A 16,232-nucleotide genomic window follows, 5' to 3' on the forward strand; every position below is an offset into this window, starting at 1 on the left:
TACTGCTCAAGGGTCTGATTTGTCCTCTCGGTCTGACCATCGGTCTGAGGGTGGTGACTGGTCGATAATCTTACGTCGATTTGTGCCATTTGACAACATTTGCGCCAGAAGTGGGAAATTAATTGGCTTCCCCGGTCAGAGATTAGTATAGATGGGAATCCATGTAGCCGAACAATATTTTCGAGGAATTCTTTGGCTAGGACAGAAGCTGAAGGTAAACCTTTCAAAGGAATGAAGTGGGCCATTTTGGAAAACAAATCCACAATTACCAGAATGGTATTGTATCCCGAACAAGGAGGCAAGTCCGTAATAAAATCCATTGATAGGGTGTGCCAGGGTGCTGGCGGTATGTCTAGAGGTTGAAGGAGACCGGCTGGTCTTTTCTTTTTACCTTTATTTTGGGCGAAAACACCACAGGACATCACAAAAGATTTAACATCTTTTCGCCAAGAGGGCCACCAGAATTGTCGTTTCACCTTTTCCATTGTCTTGGCAATACCGGGGTGTCCCTCTATTAATGTATCATGATAACCTGAAATAACTAGTTTGTGTAAATCCTTGTGCGGCAGGAATAAGCGTCCTTGGTAATAAGGTAAACCATTATCTATGGTAAAGTCTGATCCCTTTTGTATCTAATCCTGTAGGACTGTAGGGTCCAGGAGTTGTTTCACTCTGACTTGAATGTCTTCAAGCGTCTGTAACGAAGTCATGCCTAGAATTCTCTGTTCGGGAATTATTGGTACTGGTTCTGAATTTGTATCAGATTCTCCCATTCCAATTCGGGATAAGGCGTCTGCTTTGCCGTTCTTGCAGCCAGGTCGATAGGTAATCACGAAATCAAATTCAGCGAAAAACAAAGCCCATCGGAGCTGCCATGATGACTGAGCCTTGGCGTTTTTCAAATACTGTAAATTCCGATGATCAGTGATCACCGTGATGGTATGTCGAGCGCCAAGCAGGTAATGCCGCCAGGCTTTAAAAGCGGACTTTATGGCTAACAGTTCTTTGTCAGTGATTGCGTAATTAATCTCTGGGGCCGAGAATTTTCTGGACCAAAATGCTACGGGATGCAGTTGGTTGGTTTCAGGATCTCTTTGAGACAGAACTGCTCCCATGGCTAGGCTGGATGCGTCAGTTTCCACGACATACGGGAGATCTGGACGTGGGTGTTTCAATATAGGTGCAGAGGTAAACGTAGCTTTTAAATCCTGGAAGGCCTGCTCGGCTTCTTCAGACCATTCAAAACGTTTATTTTTCCTCAAGAGTGCAGTAATGGGTTGTACTATGCGTGAAAATTCCGAGATAAACCTGCGATAGAAATTGGCAAAGCCGAGCATGCTTTGAACCACTTTTACAGAGCTAGGTGATGGCCATTTGAGGATGGCATCCACTTTTCTTGAGTCCATTCGGACTCCTTTGGGTGCAGGATGAAACCGAGAAACTCAACTTCTGTGGTATGGAAAACACATTTCTCCAGTTTAGCAAATAGTTTTTGTTGGCGCAGTTTTTCCAGAACTGCCCTAACGTGTTTTCTGTGATCAGATTCCGAAGAGGAGTACACTAGAATGTCATCGATATAGACGACAACACAAACATCGATGAGTTCCCGAAGGACATCATTCATGAAGAATTGGAAGGCAGCAGGCGCATTGCACAACCCGAAAGGCATTACCTGGTATTTGAATAATCCATATTTTGTACGGAAGGCTGTTTTCCATTCGTCGCCTTCTTTTACTCGCACCAGATGATATGCCCCCCGGAGATCTAACTTGGTGTATATGCAAGCTTCCTTCACCTGGTCAAGGAGTTCAGGAATCAGAGGCAGAGGATAACGGTTTTTAACCGTTATCTGGTTCAATGCGCGGTAATCGATACAAGTTCTAAGGTCGCCTTCTTTTTTAGGCATGAAGAACAAAGCCGAGGATGCCGGGGACTTTGACGGGCGAATAAAACCATTGGCGAGGTATTGATCCAAATATTGTCTCAAATGCAGGTTCTCAGGTTCGGTAAGGGCATAAATCCTGCTACAAGGGGGTTGTGCACCGGGCACCAGATCGATTTGGCAATCGTACGATCGGTGAGGAGGTAACGTGTTGGCCTGTTCCTTTTGGAAGACGTCCTGAAAGTCCTGGTATTCCGGAGGTAATTGCATGGAGGCAGAGGTTACAGACGCTAGATTAATCTTCAGGTTTTCTGGGTAGCATGTTTGTGCACAATCCGGGAAGGTTATTCTCTTAGCTCGCCAATCAATTCGAGGATTATGTGTCTCTAACCAAGGAATTCCAAGAATAACCTGAAACTGTGGAGCCTTGATTACATCAAACACAACTGCCTCCCGATGGCCGTCAGGACCAATAAGAGTCACCCCAGTAGTGGAATGTGTTACCGGTCCAGAGGCAATTTCAGTTCCATCGACTGTGGTGATGACATCTTTGCTGGTTTTAGGACGGAGAGGGAGGTTAATCCCAGAGGCCAATTCACGATCCACATAGCTTCCAATAGCCCCACTATCAATGTATGCCTTTATTGCCTTTATTGCATGCAACCGCTTAGGCTTTTCTGGATCTACGAGAACCATTGGCACAATGAAATGCGAGGTCTGAGAGTTAGTTTTCAAGCTCGGCAAGCGGATCCCTACGCTTGTCGGGCTGAGTCGTTTCCCGAAACAGAGTCTTCATGGTTTTTATCAGCGGCTCCTACCGCTTTTCGGGCGGTTTTGCCGGGCAATCTCGTAGAAAGTGTCCAGAGTTCCCACAATAAAGACATAATTTTAACTACCGCCTCCTTTCACGTTCCTTTTGAGTTAAGGGTTCTTTAACCCCTCCAATTTGCATAGGCTCAGAGACATTAACTCCCTTGGGGTTAGCGTGGGTCTTGACCAACACCCGGGTCTCAAACCTGGACCGATCTGTTTTTCTGTTTTGAAGTCTATGATCCAATTGGACCACTAAGTCTATATATTCTGTGCATTCTTGGGGCGGATTTACAACTTGGGCCAAGACATCTTTAAGTTCTCCGCGTAGACCTCGATAAAATAACGTGACTCTTTTATCCTCTGGCCATCCCGTTTCCACAATTAGTCTATTAAAGGTTGCAATATAGGATAGGAGGTCCTGATTGCCCTGTCGCAGGGATAGAAGTTCGTCATCCAGAGCCTGCCCCTGTGAGTGTCGAGCAAATAACCTTTCCATGCTTGCTTGAAATCCTTGAAAATCACGGAGAATCGGGTCATCTTGAGTAACCAGTGGAACTGACCAATCGGCAGCGCAGCCGCTGAGATATGACAATACAAACGCTACTTTGGTCTGATCATAGCAAGTGCAAACGACACTGATTCATGAATACGGCGAATCGTTTGGGGTCCCCAGAAAAGCGTTCAGGTGGGGCCAGCGGCATGTTTTCAGGTAGATTAATCTGCACAGGGTTACTGGGAACCACAGGAGCGGGGTTCCCTCCGGAACAGGGTAGAGGAGTTTGTCCAGCTTGACCTTGCAAAAGCTGTCTGGCCAGGTCATCAGTTCTTTCCTTTGATATTATTAATTCCCTCTTGAGGGCATTAGTCTCTTGACGAGCGGCATGTACTTCGGCCCGTAATGCCCCCAGTAATTGGGCCAACTGATCAGTCTCAGAAGTTTCCATAGCACCTGGGTGGGAATTTGTAGGAAGGCTTCGCGTTCTGTAACGCTCACCTGATGCCCACGGGGGCGCTGGCCTGGTTCGCGCTGCTGTGACCTCGTCTAAGGTGATGCGCAGGGTTCGGAAGACGGACTGGACTGGGCCCCAGATCTGGCTTGTCTGACTCGCAGAAGTATCCTTCTGTAGGTGAGAATAGGGGGTTAACTGTCTGCGGGGTAATGCAATCGGCTTCCCATTTACCCCTCTCACCCTCCTCAAAACCCTGCTGTGCTTCCCCGTAGCGTCTCACCTTAGGGTCTGGAAGGACAAGCTCTCCATCCTGCTTCTGATGCAGGGGCGCGTTGGTATCCAGTTACGTCACTGGATTTTCGGATGGGTGAGAACCAAACTTGCTTGGCTTCCAGGTAAGTTTTTCTATAAGTGGTTCCCCTTGTGTCCATGCATTAATGTTCTAATGCTAGTGTCTTTTTCCCCATAGGGGCCGGGGTACGGAATGCCGGGGAACAGGCACCGACCCGAGGTGAACGGTGAAATCCTTGTGGAAATCAGGGAAGTCTTTAATGAGTGTTTTGGTAATGTCTTTTCATTCACTCATTAACGCTGATGTCTTTTTCCCCTTAGGGGCCAGGGTCCGAAAATGCCTGGATGTGGCGCGGACCCGAAATGAAAAGGGAATGACCCAACAGGTATTTCTTGACATGGAGTTTTAGCTTCCCTTTTCCCTTCTTTCTCTCACCTTTGTTCTTGTCTTTTTCTCCCTAGGCGCGGGGGCGCGACTGCGAATCCGGATGGTCGCTGCTGAACATGGAGGCGCCCTGTAAAGGTGAGTAGAATGCGGCGCTGCAGCGATCGATGCGATGTGCTTTTAAAAATAAATGTCTTCCTTTTCAGGATTGTCGGCGAAATGTCTCTGGGATGCAGATTTAGCAGGTGAGGCCTTTTCCTTCTTCTGTTCTCTTGTTCCCTTCCTTTGCAGGTGATTCAGGATGCTGGCAGGTGTGGCAGAAGTCAGGATGCAGGAGGAGACACGGTGAGCGTCCAGCTGCTAGATGCAGAACAACGCGAAGCACGTGTGGCTGATCGGGTGTGGTTTAAATAGCCTTGGAAGAAGTTCCTAGAATGTGTCCTTCCTCCAATCAGGTATGTATCCTTCCCCGACCACGCCCGGGTGGTAAATGAGTCCCACAGGTAAAGTAGTTCCTTTCAGGCCTCAAGGAGGCCGGGGTTCTGCAGCATGGTCTGCATCAGGTAAGTGCACCCAAACACTTTCATAATGAGCTTGGCGCCTATGGCGCCAGGACTGACGTTTTCTATGAGCCTGGTGCCATAGGCGCCAGGACGCTGTCCAAAGGGCCCCTATAAGGGATTGCTGGGACCTTCCCCGGGGACTTGATGTCCGCTTTCGGGGACGCAGGGCCTGAGCCGGCTCCCCGGGAGCGGGCATCGTGACAACTACTCCCCACAGCTGCTGCTCTCCCTCGTTAAAGCATGTCCTTGTTGCTATTGCATATTTGATTTCACTGCGTGCTTGACTCCCTTGGGAAGAATTTCATGAGAAAGTGTAACAGATGCCTAACTCTTAGAATAATAGCTAATAATTGTGCTGCCGGGCCATCTGCCACATGCTCGGCAGCCTGAGGGCTCTCCTGGATGTGGCAGAAATTAAACCTAATTCAACATGGCAGAGATACTAAAATAAAATGGCTGACCACTCAAAGGCTTACTTCTTGAGACAATGGTTAATATGTGTGCTGCTAGCTCATCCTGCCAAGTACTTGGTAGTCCATGGACTCTCTAGAGTGAGGCAGCGTGTCACGGTTTTATTACATGGCACGCTCCAGCCAGGGACTCCTTCCTGGACAATGAATGTGGCGCGCAATAAAAATGCTTTTTAACTTTAATATACTATGGATTCTTTCTGAGTAGGCCTCCAACCCGTCTCGCACCCTACCTTCACAAACATCCCGTGTCACAATGGACTAGGAACCAGGCCGCTGTGTATCAATAAGATATAACCCAACCCGATCACATCAGAAAAATCCTGTAAAAGACTCCTTCATCAAAGCAGCCTTGGTGAACGCTAACCCACCTATTTCAATAACCCCCAGACAATTCAGGTCGTTTTCTTCCGAGGCATTTCACGATAGACTTCATCTTCCTTTCTCTTAACGGTCTTCCCACTTCCCATGCCTTCTTTTTCTTCCTTAGGATGTCTCCGCGCCCTTATGCCTGCGGGCTGTCGGTGCATTATAAACACATAGAAATAGAAATAGAAATAGGTCCCTCCCTGCACACGCATTGGACATTGCCGATTTCATAACTTCTGAAAAGCTTGATTTCCTTGCGGTCACAGAAACTTGGTTAAATGCAGCATCCGGCCCGTCCCTGGCCCTAGCCATTCCAAATGACTATGCTATCATTAGATGTGATAGAAATACTAACCAGGTGAAAGGAGGTGGGCTCTCCTTCATTTTCAAAAACTCCATTGACATTAGAGTAATTCAGGATTTACAAATCCCTTCTGCTGAATCCTTGTCCATTAAACTTCCATTATCACCCAACCACACAGCAACAGTGCATCTCATCTACCGACCACCAGGACGTATCTCTACATTTACTGAGGACATTGTATCCCTTATATCTACTAATACCAAACCTAACTCACAATGTATCCTGCTTGGGGATTTTAATCTTGGTCTCAATGACCCGCTGAATACCAACGCTCTTGATCTAGCCAACACCCTATCTGACCTCGGTCACGTCCACATCATTCATGAACCTACACATACCAAAAGAAGAACATTGGACTGGCTCACCAACCTTAACTGTACAATCGATCTTATATCTAATGAAACATGTATTTGGTCAGATCACCATAAAATAACCTTTTCCATCAAAGCCTCCACACAACGTCCTACACCTATCATTGCTCAAGCCACCCACACCAGGAACAAGAAAGACATTACGCCAGATAAACTCCTCCCTTTATTACTCCCACTCCTCAACAACACTGACATCTCCGATCCTACAGTCCTAATGGACAATTACAATCAGGCAATACTTAAAGCTCTCAATACCATCGCACCGTTAATATTGCGGAAACCTAAACCACAACGCCATCTGAATTCGTGGTTCACGCCGCATCTAAGAGAATTGCGTAAAATTAAGAGAACCGCAGAAGCACATTGGAAAAAGGGCCCCTCAGTAACTAATAAGAATGAGCTAACCCTAGCATCTTCTAACTACAAAGAGGCCATTATACTGGCTAAAAAAGACTCCTATAACAAAAGGATCATGCAAGCAGAATCTAATACAGAAGAACTTTTAAGATCCTAAAAGAACTGGAATCGCCTATTGCCCCTGTTGACAAATGTATCACAGATGCACCATGGTGCACTAACATTCAGAAGGCGCTATTAGATAAAATAGCTCTGCTACAATCCAAAATTAATGCAAAAAAATGCATGCTACTTTCAGACCCTGAATACAAGCAACACCCTAATAAAACTGCTGCTGTTGAGCCTACTTGTAAACCATTTAGCTTCTCACCCCTGTCAACGAGGGAAGTGGAAAATATCATTAGGGAACTCAAACCATCAAATTGCCAAGGTGAGGCCTGCCCTGCTCCGATCATCAAAGCAGCAGCACATGACCTTGCCCCATTCATTACCAACCTTATTAATGCCGCCTTCAAAACTGGAGTTGTGCCTGACAATTTAAAAGACGCTTGGGTCATTCCTCTAATTAAAAAACCGACTCTTGACCCAACCAACCCGTCTAATTATAGACCCATAACAACGGTACCCTTTCTTCTAAAAATACTGGATAGAGAAGCCTACCTGCAAATACAGGCGTATCTAGAATCTAACAATTTACTGGGACTAAAGCAATCTGGTTTCCGACCAAGACATGGCACGGAAACCGCCCTGATAGATCTCACTACTCAAATTCGAGTACTAAAAGACAATGGTAAACTAGCACTCCTTTTAATGCTCGATAGGTCAGCAGCTTTTGATTTGGTCAATCACCAAACACTTTGCCTCCACCTTAAATCTGCAGCACATTTCTCCGACTCAAGCACCTCTTGGATCAGCTCTTTCCTGGCGAACAGAACTATGAGGGTCTTCTCCCCCACTGCTTCTGCTGAACCGTCCCCGGTACCTTGTGGGGTTCCGCAAGGTTCTTGTGTGTCCCCCACGCTATATAATGTCTTCACAAAGCCTCTATTTGATATCCTCGACTATCTGGGTGTCATGTATACTAACTATGCGGACGACACCCAGATACTCATTCCTATCTCTGGAGACTACGCAACTGACAGCAAAACCCTTAACGAAATATACTCAGTGATACAAGCATGGATGGCGCAGCATGGTCTTTGTCTCAACGACGATAAAACTGAGCTGCTCATCCTTGGCACACACGCTAAATTAAAAAAACTAAACACTGCCTTCAAATCATTTATTATAGATGGCAATTCCATTACTGTCTCTAACAACACTAAAACTCTCGGCATCTACCTCGATGCCACCTTATCCTTCTCCAAACAAATCAACGTGGTAGCATCATCATCCGCATATACATGCAAACTAATCACCGCCTGCAGGCCGTTCATTTCCACACCTAACTGCATTACACTTGCTAGAACTTTAGTCTTGTCTAAAATTGACTATTGTAACGCCCTCTACCTAGGTACTAGCCACAAAAACATCCATAAATTACAAGTGATTCAGAATAATGCCATCAGGGCTGCCCTTAATATCTCCAAGGAGTCGCACATCTCTGAGACCAGACGTAAATTGCGCTGGCTTCCCGTAGAGCATAGAATATCTCTCAAAACTTTGGCCTTAACACACAAAGTCCGGGCTAACCTCGCTCCAGTCTACCTCTCTAACCAACTGACCTCCCATACGTCCTCAAGACCACGCAGAGCAGTTCAAGCTAACACTATGTCCATACCGAGATTCAAACTCCAGAACTCAGGTGGTGCTAGCTTCCCTGTACAGGCATCTAAGCTATGGAACTCACTCCCTGCTGCCCTCAGATCAGAACCTTCCTTCCACTTATTCAAGCGCAACACTAAGTGTTGGCTTCAGGATTTGGACAGAATGACAGCTTAACTTCCTTAATCTTAGGTCTGTCGATTGCCCCATTGTTATCACTGTAAACACTGTTCTATAATATTTAACTGTATCTTCTCTATGTTCTGTATGTAGCTGTATTACTCATGTATCTGCAACACGTATGTTTCGCTCTTTTTCTAATGTATGGAATTGTAACCTCTGCAACATGTACTGAAAATATGCGCCCGGATGCCTATTGGCCTGGCTGCGCTTTATAAATAAAACAAATACAAATACAAATATTTATTAATTTATGGTTTAATGAAAAAGGAAAATCAAACAATTTTACAACAGCCACCAATGTTGTGGCAACACAAATGCAATGTCCTATCTAGAGTGACCAAGTGGAAATGGGTTGTTAAACTCACTTTTGTTATAATGATAAAGAGGAAACTACAATCAGGTTGAAAATAGACAGTTATACTCGCTTTTGTTTTAATGACAAAACAGGAAAATACAATCAGATTGAAAGTGATAGCGCCACGGTTTAGCACTTGCCCCTGCAACAATTGCCGCCAAACATCAGCTAACTTAATTTCTTTGAAAGGAAGGCAGTGGCATGGAGTAAGGATAGAGTGAGAAAGTTGGACTTGGGGTAAAGCCCACCACTCCAAGATGGCAAGCCAGAAAAGAAAGTAAAAAACAGTTTTTGGAGCAAAACGGCAGAATGGGATTTTGATTGTTACTCACAACTGCTAGGGGACAGAATGAACAGGCATTTGTGTTGCTTACACTTGAGATAGGGAAAGTTCAGGGAATACTAATCAGCACACCAGGGCAAAGTAGAAATGAAATGGAAAAATCGATTTTGGTAGCAATCAAATGCAAAAGGGAAAAATACAGTGGCAAATGGAAATTCGTTTTACACTCGGGTTCACAATGACAGGCAGCAATGGGAAGGGGTTTACCTTTAAAAGTCGGAAACTGGTTTTCAAGGACAGAGGCACATAACAGATAGCATTTTAGGCAAAAGGGGTTGCTCTAAATGGGACTATGGTTTGGGGGTTTTAATAGGAAAGATGCAAATTAGGAGTTTGTGGGGTAATGCAAATTCGGTTTTCAGTTACACAGAGACTAATTCTTTTGAGACACTACTTTAATTACTATAATAATTAAATATAAACATAACAAGATTCTTGATTTCAAATGGCAACAATTGTGAATGTGATTTTCAATGGGGAATGAATTGACTTACTTAAAAATACTAAGGATTTATATAGACAACTGAGAGGTTTATCAAAGGGAATACGCTAACATACACAGGATAATACAGATTCTTCTATGGTAAGGTGAATGAATTATACTGGCAATTTGGGGCTTTCAATGGGATTTTTAATGGGGTCTCAATGGGATTTTCAAAGGATTTTCAATGGGGGAAATATGGGAGGCAATGTTACAAAAAGGAAAGCTTTATGCAATTTAGGGCTAGGGCTATTTGCTACTTAGAAAGTAAGCCTTGGTTTGGGATTCTGGAAAGCCAGCTTGGTCTCAGGACACTCTGGACAGCTAGGTCAAGGGATCTGGTCACTGTGCTCTCCTGGATGGGATTTTGGACAGCCAGATGGATCTCAGAACACTCTGGAAAGCTAGGCAAGAGGTCTGGTCACTGTACTCTCCAAGATGGTAAGGTTCAGCTTTCTCCCCATCCTCCTTCTTCTGTTTCCCTGGATTCTTTGTGTGTGTCTGTCCCCTGACTTAGTACAGTACCCCTTATATAGCAGAAATGACATCACTCACTTTACAATCTAGGGGGACTACTCTATAATGACCCCTACATCTTGGATAGGACAGTGTACCATTCCTCTCTCCGTCCCCTGGCTTTATTGGTTCAGGAGAAGAGAGCACCATCTGTCTGTTTGGCATTTATTACAGTTCTTTGTTCTCAGGTCAACTTTTTAGCAAAACAGAGTTATGTATCATAACTTCATACTTTTACAAGCCCCGTCCATGTGAACCAGATATGCAGTTGTGGCCGGTCATGGGGAAATAGATAAATCGATTGCCAAATACGTAAGACGTAGTATGGCCATTTGGTACATGTTTGTCCTTTTCACGTAATGTATAACAGTTATAACTCTGCAAATGATCAAGCATGTTCATAATCTCATTTTCCATCTTGCCACCAATTGTCATATTTGTCCCATTTTTGGATCAGTCAGAAACTAATCTTTACTGGCCACTTCAGTCCACAAACTCCTAGGAACATGCACATAGTCTCGTAAAAACCCACCTGGAAATCACATGGAAAAATTGCATTAAACTAAATTACTTCTTATTCTGAGTGCTGCAAAAAATACCTAAATTGAAATCAATCTTTAAATGTCAATTGGGAGGATCTGTCACATATGGGAGGGTGGTGCTTCATCTCCCACAACCAACGGTCTTCCCCTGGCTCAGCCGGTGACCAAAGATTTTTATGACCTCCTTTGAAGTGGTATGGGTTCTTTTGAAGGGGTGCAACAAGGAGCTCAAACTTCCTGGTCAAGTTCTAGCCACACATGGCCTGTTTCGTCCTCCCTGAGCCCTCTGCCTTCAAGTCTGGCAGAGCATGTAATTATGACGCCCTTAGTCACATCACATGTCATTGCGGGATAGTTTACTTATAGGTGCGACTTCCAGAAGAAAGCAAGGCTTCCAATTGAGAAGTTTCCTGCCTGAGCCCAAAAGCTGTTTTTTCCGGTATTATGAGCCTCTTCCAAGGTGATTGAAGTCTTGTGGGGGAAACAAAATGTACATTGCTTTTGTCAACCCCCCACCCACAACATATTTCCCTGACATTTTCTGTGCGAGCAACGCTGTCTTTTCACTGTGGCTTTTAAAGGTAATTTTTCTTTTTTTCTTTCCTTTTCACACGTGTGCAGGCTTTTTGCTTATAATGTTTTGCAGGCCACCAGATGTTTGGTTTCTCCCTTTTGAGCAAGTTTGCATTTATTGTTGGTACATTGACAATGAGGGGTAGGCCCCCTTGCACATGGTTCTTTGATTTAACCTGAACAGAAGAAAAACCAAGCAAAAATCAAACAAGGCCATTTTTGGATGTAGTGCATAACTTCTTGTCATTTAGATGAAATCAGAGCAACTCACGGCCATTTTTGGTGAAATGTTTAACTTTTTGTCATTCAGATGGAATAAAAGTAAATGCAGGGACTTTTTGGTGAAATGTTTTAATGCTTGCCACACATGTGCCAGGGAAAGCAAAGCACAGCCGTTTTTGGTGGCACTGTTTAAATGCGACGTTTCAGGTGAAGGGGATCCCCCCCTGCTCTTCCATGACTTTTTTTTGGGGAAGAGTAGGGCAGAGTGGGGTTTCCTTCAGTGTAGTTTTACTTCATCAGGGAGTGGCACTCCGGGATCCCCTTCCGTCTTTGGGTTGGGGGTATGGGATGGCACCCCCTTTCTACCCTTCCCTTCCAGGTCCCCGGGGCGTTCCTTTCCAGGCTGGAATCCAAGGAGGTTAATTCTCTAATAGAAGATAGAAAAAAACAAGTTTTAGTACTTTTTACAAACATTTTGCCCAGAAGATTTACAACAATGGAACAACGACAACATTTCATGACATTAACTTTTTTTTTCTTTATTACAATAACACCAAGAGAATTACTCCCTGTTTTATATATATATATATATATATATATATATATATATATATATATAGAGAGAGAGAGAGAGAGAGAGAGAGAAATGATTTTCTTTGTGCGGGATCCAGTTCCATACCTGTATTCTTTGGAGGATCCCTGGGCTCTACCCTCACTGCGTTCTTTTTTTTAAAAACTCTTTTTATTGAAATTTTCAACAAACATAACAATCCCCAGAACTCCCCCCTTCACCCTCCCTCCCTCAGTGCTGCTTCAGGTGTTCCGTGACTCCCTGTGACCTCATAAAGTCTCTTTGGGGTCATTGTAGATCTAGGAGTCTTAGGCGTTGCGGGTGCCAACCAATCCTGAAATCGTCCCTAAGAAAGGTTAATACCTCTCCCCATTCGCCAGCAAAGTTTTGTAATGCATTGTTCATTGCATATGTAGCCCATTCCATTGCCACCATCTCCCACACTTTGCGCAACCAGTCTTGGAACGTCGGTGTATCTGGGCTTTTCCATCTCTGAACAATGGTTGTCATTCCCGCAATTGTGAGCAACACCCGTGCCCTTTCTCTGCCCTTTGGTTCTCCTATCGTCTCTTGTGGCCGAAGGCCCAGTAAGGACCTTTCCGGGGGCAGGTTTCCCATTGACCCAAACACTTGCTCTAACACTTGGCCGAAGTCCTTCCAGAACGGAACAATTTTTGGGCACCTCCACCAAATGTGTTCCGCTGTGCCTTCCTGTCCACAGCCTCTCCAGCAGATTCCCGTCACCTCAGGATACATCCTGCGGAGTCGAGCTAGAGTATAGTGCCACCCATACAGTATTTTATACCAGGCTTCCTGGGTTTGTGAGGCTCTGGCTTGTTTGGGGATTTTTCTCCAAACCTTCTCCCATTCTCTCTTCTCAATCTCACTGCCCAGAATGCGTTCCCACCTTCCCATATATGCCCACTGTGGCCTCGGAGTAGCTTCATCAAGCATCTTGTAGAGTTGCGAAATTAGCCCTTTCGAGCCATCGTTGGACATTAGGAATTTCTCGAAGGGGGTCGAAACGTGCTAAATTCCCCCCCTATAAACATGTCTCTCAACCTCCGACACCCCCCTTCCTGCCAATTCCTGATGCCCCCCTCTCCATCCCTGGAGTGAAGTCTTTATTGCTGAATATGGGTGTAAATGGGGACGGGAAAGTTGTGATTTCCTTATATTTAACCAGCATGTCCCAATAATCCGTAACTAGTTTAGTAATGGAGCTCTCGTACATGTGCTTTGGTCGGAGATGCTTAGGTAGCCACAGGACTTCCCCCAGGCCGTGCTTTGTAACCACTCTGTCCATTTTAACCCAGTGTATTTCTTCCCCCTCATGGAGCCATTCCCTAATTACCCTAAACTGAGTTGCCTCGTAGTACTGGCGTAAGTTGGGCAGGGCTAATCCCCCTTCTTTCCTCGGTGCCATGAGTTGCTGCATACTTACCCTTGCTCTTTTCCCCTCCCAAATAAATTCATTTATGACTTGGAGCTCCCTGAAGAAGCTAGCTGGGACTGCTTGAGGGATAGCTTGAAAAAGATAGAGCATCTTCGGCAGTGTGACCATTTGTATCGCCGCCAGTCTCCCAAGCCAGGAGATCCGAAGGTTCCGCCACTTATGGAGGTCCCTTTTGATACTTCTCATGAGGGGGGGTGGGTAGTTTGCTGCATACAACCCTGTGAGAGCCGGGGTAATTCTCACCCCCAAATATGTTATTCCCCCAGGCCGCCATGCGAAGGTCGTTGACCTCTTTAGCTCCTCCCGCTCCTCTTGCACCAGCGTCAGGTCCATCAACTCAGACTTGTGCAGATTTATGCGCAGTCCCGACGCTTCCCCAAATTCCTCAAGTAATTGCCTACACTGCCTGCTTGACTTGATGGGGTTGGTCAGGGCGAGTAGCATGTCGTCTGCAAAGGCCGCCACCTTATGTTGCCTACCCCCGAATGGGATTCCCTTTATTTCCTCCACCTCCCGAATAGCCTGCAATAGGGGTTCTAGATAGATTGCGTAGAGTAACGGCGACAGGGGACACCCTTGTTTTGTACCTCTTTGAAGTTGGAACGGTCTGGATGTTGTACCGTTAACTACCACCCTCGCTCGGGGGCCCTCATAGTTTGCCTTAACTATCTGTAAGAATGCGCCTCCAAGTCCCATCCTTTCCATAGCTTTAAAAAGTAACGACCACTCCACCCGGTCGAACGCTTTTTCAGCGTCTAGAGATAATAGTGCTGCTGGAGTGTGAGTTTTCCTCGCTTTTTCCACTAAGTGGGCCCCCCTCCTTATGTTATCTGCTGTCTGCCTTCCTTTAATGAAACCCAACTTGGTCCTGATAAATCAGGTCAGGAAGAAGCCCCCCAAGCCTGGATTTTGGTATACATCTTAGCATCCACATTAATGAGCGCTATTGGCCTATAAGATGATCTTTCGAGGGTGTCCTTTTCCTGTTTTTAGGATCAGAGAGATCTTAGCTTCTTTCATGGAAGGAGTTACCTGCCCTCTATCTTTAAAGGAGTTGAAGAGATAGGTCAGCTGAAGTACCAAAACCCCGGGAAAACGACTTGTAAAAAGACGCTGAGTACCCATCAGGTCTCGGGGCTTTGCCTGCAGGCAGATTCCTTATGACCCCCCTCACCTCATCCTCCGTTATCTCTTGATATAACCCAGTCTGGGCGTCCCCATCTTTTCTGTGCAAGCTTATCTTATCCAGGAATGTCTCCTGGATCTGGGCGTGGGGGCATGGCGATGTATATAAAGTCTCGTAAAATGTGGCCATGGCTTCTTGGATGTCTTCTGTTCGTGTGACCCTTTCCCCTGATTCAGTGTTTAGAGCCGTGATTGTGTTCCTCAACGCTGCCCCCGGAGGAGATGCGCCAGTAAGGCATCGGCCCTGTTCCCTTTGGCGTAGTATTTTTGCCTCACCCAGAGTAGCGCCCCCTCTGCCTTTTCATTTTGTAAGATCCCCAATTGGCCCACCGCCCTCCTGTATTCCCTCTGGTTATGCCTGTTGGGGGTCTCGGCTACCTTATTTCTCACCTCCTCGACCTCCGCCTCCAGCCGGGTCTCTAAAGCCAGCATCTGCTTATGTCTTTGTGCTTGAGCTGCCATAATTTCCCCCCTCAATGTGGCCTTGAATGCATCCCATCTTATGTCTTTTCCCGTGTCCCCTCTCTTGTTGTTGTCAAAGAACTCTCTCATATTACCCTCCATCTCCTCCCTTATTAAGGGGTCCCTCAGCAGATATTCCGGGTATTTCTATCCCCATATCCCCTTTCTCTTCCCCCCCAATTCCAGCTTCATGGATAGTATTTTGTGATCTGCTATCCCCATAGGGCCTACCTCCAGCTCCTTGACGCTTCCCACTAAATCCGCTGAGACACAGATATAGTCAATTCTGGACTGTGACCCATGAACCTCTGAGAGGAAAGTGTACCCCTCCGCGTTACCTTTCACTTCCCTCCAGACATCCCGCAGACCCATGCTCACCATTCTGTCCCTCAGCCCAGATGAGGCCTTCGCCCACTCACCCGTGCTCCTGGCACCTCCTGATCTGTCCCTGGCCCTGTCCCAAGCTATGTTTATGTCACCCAAGATGATTATTTGGCCCCTAGCCCACTCCCCTAGTTTTCCCAGGGTGTCCCGCAGGAAGGAATACTGTCATGAGTTGGGTGCGTACACGACCCCTATCATGTATGTTGCATCCGCAATTTTGACTCTTACTAGCACAAATCTGCCCTCTTTGTCCCTGAGAGTCTCCTCCACCCTGAAGTTGACCGTACTCCTGATGGCCAGTGCAACCCCTGCTGATTTTGTGGGGCCCGATGCCTGAAACACTAGATCAAACCCCCTGAATTTGAGTCAACCCTGGTCTT

The sequence above is a fragment of the Ambystoma mexicanum genome, chromosome 10 (genome assembly GCF_040938575.1).
Source record: "Ambystoma mexicanum isolate Mex_15411 chromosome 10, UKY_AmexF1_1, whole genome shotgun sequence".
Taxonomy (NCBI): Eukaryota; Metazoa; Chordata; class Amphibia; order Caudata; family Ambystomatidae; genus Ambystoma; species Ambystoma mexicanum.